The sequence below is a fragment of the Lathyrus oleraceus genome, chromosome 7, assembly GCF_024323335.1.
Source record: "Lathyrus oleraceus cultivar Zhongwan6 chromosome 7, CAAS_Psat_ZW6_1.0, whole genome shotgun sequence".
Taxonomy (NCBI): Eukaryota; Viridiplantae; Streptophyta; class Magnoliopsida; order Fabales; family Fabaceae; genus Lathyrus; species Lathyrus oleraceus.
The window spans coordinates 242,280,886-242,288,822 of record NC_066585.1 but is presented as its reverse complement, the minus strand read 5'-3'; positions in this window follow the sequence as shown (position 1 = coordinate 242,288,822).

Sequence of the window (7,937 nt, the reverse complement as noted above, 5' to 3'; positions counted from 1 at the left end):
GAGTTTTCTTTGGTGTCAGTAAACATCATTGTTCGATGTCCAGTAAACGTCGAGTTTCCTCTCAGTCATTGGTTAATGTCTGGTCGAGTTTTCTTTGGTGTCAAGTAAACATCATTGTTCGATGTCCAGTAAACGTCGAGTTTCTTCCCGGTCATTGGTTAATGTCTGGTCGAGCTTTCTTTGGTGTCAAGTAAACATCATTGTTCGATGTCCAGTAAACGTCGAGTTTCCTCCCAGTCATTGGTTAATGTCTGGTCGAGTATTTCTTTGGTGTCAGTAAACATCATTGTTCGATGTCCAGTAAACGTCGAGTTTCCTCTCAGTCATTGGTTAATGTCTGGTCGAGCTTTCTTTGGTGTCAAGTAAACATCATTGTTAGATGTCCAGTAAACGTCGAGTTTCCTCCCAGTCATTGGTTAATGTCTGGTCGAGTATTTCTTTGGTGTCAGTAAACATCATTGTTCGATGTCCAGTAAACGTCGAGTTTCCTCCCAGTCATTGGTTAATGTCTGGTCGAGCTTTCTTTGGTGTCAAGTAAACATCATTGTTCGATGTCCAGTAAACGTCGAGTTTCCTCCCGGTCATTGGTTAATGTCTGGTCGAGCTTTGTTTGGTGTCAAGTAAACATCATTGTTCGATGTCCAGTAAACGTCGAGTTTCCTCCCGGTCATTGGTTAATGTCTGGTCGAGCTTTCTTTGGTGTCAAGTAAACATCATTGTTCGATGTCCAGTAAACGTCGAGTTTCCTCCCGGTCATCAGTACATGTCTGGTCGAAGGTGTACCCTCTGATATGTCGCCATCGGAGTGGTGATTGGTGTTATTTCCGACGTTGTCAGCGGAATTATCACAAGAAAGCGGAGAACGGGGTTCAAATGGAGAAAGGGAAATGTTGAGACATTTTCTGGAGAGCGGGGTTCAAATGGAGAAGGGGAAATGTTGAGGCATTTTCTGGAGAACGGGATTCAAATGGAGAAAGGGAGACACGAGGTGTTTTCTGGAGAACGGGGTTCACAATGGCAATCACAAGTTATCGTCAGGGGACTGGGGTTCAAATGGAGAATGGGGTTCATTATTTTGGCAAACAAGACGTCGGGGTTCAAAAGCAGTGATCCGGGATCATTTGCGCGAAGGAAAATTTTGGGGTTCAAGAAAACGAAAAAGAGAAAATTTTCGGGGTTCAAGAAAAGCATTAAAAAGAGATGATAATCCCCAGCGGATGTGTGGTGTTCAGGCCATGGTTATCCCTACGTTACCATTTATTTTGGTATACAGGTTAACGTTTCTGTTTCGGTGATCAGGCCGACTTTCTCCGTACCAGACGGATTTTTCTTTCAAGATTGTTTCTTTGCCGATTCTGACAGGCATTGTTAATTATTTCCCATCAGAGTGCAAATTGTTCGTCTGTTCTTGGTATTCAATCACTCTTCACCCTGATCATCTGAAAGCCGAGGCTATTCATATCGACAGGTTCACAGTGGATTGAATAGGGGCAGCTGTAACACCTCAAAATTTGCCTTCCTCTCTTGGGACTAGCTTGAGCATATTGCATTTCATTTGTAGGTCATTAGGCATTGCATCTTTGCATATCATGTGGCTACATTGAGCAAGTCATCCTCCTAGGTCTTGATCAGAAGATGAAGAGGTTAAGATGCAAGCTAGGGTTTCATTGAATGGATCATTAACCATCTGAGGATGTGTGATTCAAATTAGGGTTTCTTGGTTCCTCAAGGAGGGTTGAGCTTTATCTTGGTTGAAATGGTACATCATCATCATCATCATCATGGTATTGTCATCACCAAGAGATTCATTGCTTGATCAGATGTCTTGAGATTAGGGTTTTGACCTCTGGTCAACCCTAATCATCTGCATTGTGCCAATCAGGGCTTGTCAAGGAGATGAGGTTTTTAATGGATATGGGGATCATCATGTGACTATATTGAGCTTATGGAAGCTAGGGTTTCATCATTGATCCATTTCATCAGGAGTTTGAGGCTCAAGTTCAACTATGCATAGCCAATTCATCTATCAGTCAACAAAAGTCAACTGTGGTCAACTGTGCCTGAACTGATGGATTTGGAGGTGGGAAAGGGTTAGAGACACTTCATTCATGTCCAAACAAGTTTCATTTGACATTTCAAACATCAAGAATGAAGAAAATAAAGTCAGATGAAAACTTTCCAAAAATAGAAAGTGACTTGTAATTGAAAATTGCCAAAAATGGAAAGGTTTTCACCTCAAAATTACATGTCTAAAAATGCTTCAAATGAAATTTTGTTCAACATGAAAGTTGTAGATCTTGCTCTCACCTTTCCAAAAAGTCAAAGAATATGAATTTCTCATTTGTGGTTGGCAAGTTATGGATTGATCATTGTCCAAAAAAGTTGAATTTCAAAGTGGCATAACTTTTGATTCACAAGGCCAAATGGAGTGGGGGTTTTTTTGAGCAAAATTCTTTTGATGTCCTCTATCCAAAACAAGCATTACATGTCATTAAAACTCATCACATAAAAAGTCCATTTTTCAAGTGAACCAATTTTGAAAAAATGGAGGGAAAAAGGTGTTTTTGAGAAATAAGCCTTGTTTTCACATGATTCCACTTGCATCAGCTCACAAACATGTTTTAAAACTTGCTCAAACCAGGAATTGGCACTGTTACATTGGATTTGCATAAGTGAGGGTGGATTGGCTAATTACCATTTAGCATAAAAGTGCATTTTCACTAATCACTCACATTTGGCTAAACTTGATTAACAAAATGGATTGGTGCATCATATAAATGGTTAATCATAACTGTTTTTGAGATTAACATTCATTCATCTCAGATCTAGATCCAAAATTGCACAATTCTCTCAACTTTTCATCTTCACTTTTTGCAATTTCTTCACAAGCCTAGCCAAGATCTTCATTGTTTCATCATCTACAATCATTGTTGAAGCTAATTGAAGCAAGGAATCATCACTATCAAGCCAATTCATGGACTGTTAAAGAGAGGTGCATCAATGGAAATTCAAGATTTGAGCTAGATCGTGCGTAATTGAGCAACAAACTTTGTTCCATTCATCTTCCACATCATCAAAGCACATATGTTTTCGTGTTCCAAGGCCAAACAACATCAAATTCGCAACTGTCATCCAAAGGAGGTGAGTTTTCGGGTTTAACTATTCATGAAATTGTTTGATGCTTTAGATAGATCTCTTAGAGTAGGTAAATCTGCACTTTGAACCGCTGATTTTGGTTGAGAAACAAGGAAGATATATGGATTTGAAGTTTTGTGCTCAAATATGTTTGCATTTGATTCTCTTAAATTAGGAAGAGTTAGGCTTAATTGATGTGATATTCATGATGTACGTTGTGAGACCTTTCCATTGATATAAGGTTTGTGTGATTTGGTGAAAATTTGTTCATGAGTGATGAATGATGAAGAACATGTGAAGAACATTTGAAAAATTTCCAGAAATGGCGCTTTGATCCAGTTTTCGTGTACTGTGCATGGCGTGAGGTGTTTGCGCGCGCTCCTGTTTGAAAAATCCCTCCCTTCGATTCCGTGCTGAAGCATTCCAACTTTGGCCTTTTGCATTTTTTCCTCACATATGTTATCTTGTTCACATGTTTGTTTCATTGTTTTTTCATTTTTTTTTAACATTTGAAAAAATCATAACTCACAAACCATTAATCCAAATTGACTGAAATTTTTTTCACCGTGATCCTTGTAACCTCTACTATTTTTTGGTGATTTTTGTGGAAATTTTGCACGTGTGGTTTTTGTAATGGCCTAGGGTTTGTTTAGGTGTGTTCTTTCTTGCACATTGCTTGGTATTTTGATCATGAAATGATGATGCTTAATTGGAAACTCCTGAAATTTTGTATGCATATTCTAGACACCTTAAGGAGAAGTTTGATATGTGGTTTGTGATTTTTGAGTTTCTGGATTGTGAGATATGCTGTGATCTTTAGAGGTGTGACAATTTGTGTCACACCATGTCTTGCCTAACTTCCTGATTTTATTTGCCATGCTTATTGAACATGAAATGAGCTGAATTTTTGCATGATGATGCTTAGGGATGTTAGGTTCACTCATGAATTTTTCTGGAATTTTTGGATGCATTTCCAATTTGATTGAGAATTTCCTTTCTGATTGACCAAATGTGGACCTTTTGTGAGTCATGATTTTAAATGTTTTGTGAAATTCTTGATATGTATTGGATGGACTTGAAATTTTGTGGAGTGATTATAGACATCTTGAAGTGTATCATGGTTTTGGTTTGGTGCATTTATCTTATGCCAATTCTGTTTTGTGCTTGCTTGAAGTTGATGCATGAAATTGTGCCTTGTGTGAGCTTGTATGAGCATGCTTTAACTTGATGAATTTAATTAACTTGCTTCCCATTGTCCAATTGGCTTGAAATTTGGTGTGATTGACATGTAATGAATGCTGTTCAGCTGTGAATTGTTTGGAGATTTATTGAATTATTTTGGATTGAGTTTGGATTGATTCATTCTGTTTGGTCCAATGAGCTTTGAAATGACATGTTTTGCCTTCTATGCTTCATGAAATGATCTTGGTAAATGATATGAACATGGGACCAATTGGATTTGTTTCTAAATTGATTGAACTTGATTTTTGACAATTTTCATGTTCTGTTTTGAAATATTGATCCCATTTTGACCCTAGGCTTTGTCCTAGGGGTTTGCTTCTCATGATTGAGTTGTGTTTTCAGGACAAAAGGCAAATGGAATGGAGGAATTAATGCACTTGGTTTGAGTTGCTCATTTGAATAATGTTGATTAACATTAATTTTGTCTTGTAGGTGGTTTCTAATTCATTTGTGTTGAGCATTGGCTTATGCTTTGCTTGATGCATTGCTTGTGTACAGTTAACTGTTTAACTTGTAATTGTTTGTTTGACTGTTTGAGCTGTGTACTGACTGAATTAGATTGATTTCAGGTACCTTAGTTGCTATAGTTCATTGTGAACTTGCTTGTGCTGTTGCTTGGTTGTGTTAACCAATTGAGGTAGAATTTCTTTTCTCCATGTAGTCTGGAAGACCTGGCTTGTTACTTGGCCAGGCACCTGTCTGAAGTCCTCCTTAAGAGGCAATGTTTGTGCTTGTTTATCTTTGTCCCCAAGCAGGAAAAGACCTTCAATAAGACAATTGGCAGACACAAGAGATGTGCAATCCATCTCCTGCTCTTCTGTTGAGTCATCCCTTGGCTCACATTACATGTTGATGCCTTGAGGATAGTAACCCAAGATCCTTGTACAGTTGTACAGTTGAGTCAGAGTCACAAGTGTAGAAGGGTTCCCACTTTCTGGACCCACACTTCTTTGTCTGAAGCTCTCCCTGGTCAGGGATAAGAGCTGTGAAGTCTAATCTTCACTCACCTTTCATCAGCTTCACCCTGACTCTCAATGTCAGGGTTAAGAGCTAACCTCACCCTGATACAGTTGGCTTGCTTTTGCAGCCTAACCCTTGATTGAGCCACATCTGTCTGTATATAGTGTGTGCTAACTGTGAATATTTGCTTTGTTTTGATTGTGCTTGCATGCTTTGCTTTGCCTGGTTAGGATTAGCTTGCTGCTTGTGCAAGTAAATAGAAAACTCAACCTAGGACCATTGTGGAATACATGATAACTATTAGGCTCGAGTCAGTCTCCCTTCTAGTTGGTCATTTCCCGGTCTCTGGTTAGGAGAAAGTATCTCCCCTGTTCAGGGGAACTACGTTGCCCTGATCCTCATACCAGATGAGGTACGTAGGCAGGAGGTCGTACGAGATCTCTCCGGGCACCCTTTTTGTTTTTCACCCTTTTTCTTTTTGTGTGCGTTTGCTTGACAGTTGCTAGGCTCGAGTTCCCGACTCCTTAGTAGCTTGTTGCTTGTTCTTCTTGTGTATGTAGGAGATGGATGTAAGCCCAGCAATTGGCATTCTGTATCCTTTTGTGGTGTGCTTGGAGTCCGGTATAAGTCCATCAAGTGGCATCTGGTTTCCAGTGTGGGTTTGTTTGGTTCGGAAGCTGATGTAAGTCTAGCGATTGGCGTTCGGGTTCCACGTTTGCCTGTTTTGCGTGTGTTTTGTTTCGGCGTGCGTGAGCCGAACTACGGCAGCTCTGATTCTCGTTCCAGACGAGATACGTAGGCATAGGATGCGATGTCCTAGCGAGCCCTCTCCCCTCTTTCCTCCACCTGTGTTGTCTTCAGCGTGTGTGTGTGATGTTTGTTTAGCAACCTTTTCTTTTCTTTAGAGCGTGGATCCCGTCGAGTACGACGGATGCGTAGGGGTGCTAATACCTTCCCTTCGCATAACCGACTCCCGATCCCATTCTCTTTGGTCGCGAGACCATGCTTTTTCCAGGTTTACTCTGAGCGTTTCCTTTCCCTCTTTCGGGATAAATAACGCACGGTGGCGGCTCTGTGTTGTTTTTGTTTTAGCCCGCCGGTTGTTTTTCGCGGATGCGACAGCCAGTACCTTCCATTTTCATAACAAACCTCTGAACCTTCAATCTCTTTATTGCACTGTTTTGTATTGCATATTTATGGTTTATTTGATATTTTCCCCTTCCCTTGGATAAATTAAAGTTAGGTGGTGACATTTTGTTTTGCGAGTCAAGTTAACCTAATATCCTGGTCTCCAATTCTCACTCTGACAATTAAAAATACAGTTATATATTAATCAAAAGTGAATTTAATTATAATCATTTGACTTTAAGTTAATCTCATATTTGTATGTATTGTGTTTTTATCATGACATTTTTTATATATTGGATTTTATTATAATATTGTTTTAAAGTTTATTAATGAAGTTTTTTTGTTGACCTCCCATCATTTGGGGCCATGTGTTGTACAACTTGCTGCTCTTGCATAAGACCGACACTACTTCTTCATTACAATCACCATACTCACTACTACTGAAACGCCCCAGACTGCTTTTAGGGTTATCGACTGACACCACAAACCAACACGAGTCTTTTCAACATGTTTTGTCCTCACTCACGTGCTTTCCAGGAAACTTTCCAGAAGGTCACCCATCCAAATACTACTCCAAGTCAAGCACGTTTAACTATGAAGTTCTTATATGTTAGGCTACTGGAAAGAATATGCATCTTGTTGGTATAGGTAGTACTAATTAATCCTTATAAGTCTTCCTTCAACCATGCAGTCTCTTCCATGTACATCCTCAGGATCCCTCTAATTCCGATGTGAATTCAATGTTTCACTATAAGCTGCTAGGAGTATCTCATTATCATGCCCCGTGCACCGACAACCATTCTCTCGCCCTCGAGAATTACATGTAACCACTTTCCGCCCTCTCCGACCTCGAGTGTTACATGCCCACCAGCTTCCGCTTGGTTCGTCCCCGAACCACATCGTACTAGGAGAGGTATGACTCTGATACCATTCTCATCAATCTGAAAATCACCACCTTTACCTTGATTGATCAACATCAATCGATCTACCAAAACCAAATCAGATTTCTGACCTTCTCGAATCTCATCCAAAATTCCACTAGTACGCTTCAACATACGAAGCTTCACTCCAAAAGAAGTATCTTCACAAACCAAACTCATATCTCGAATTTGTTCAAGCAAATCCAATTCTCGCACCATCAACATTGACATATGCAAGGATTTCCTACTCAAAGCGTCGACTACAACATTCGCTTTTCCAGGATGGTAATTCAAACCAAAATCATAATCCTTCAAGAATTCCAACTATCTCCTTTGCCTCATATTGAACTCTTTCTAATCGAACAAATACTTCAAACTCTTGTGATCACTAAACACATTGAAACTCGACCCAAACAAATAATGTCTCCAAATCTTCAAAACAAACACAACAACAACTAATTCTAAATCATGAGTCAGATAATTCCTCTTATGCACTTTAAGTTGCCTTAAAGCATAAGCTACAACTTGTTGATTCTGCATTAACACACCTCC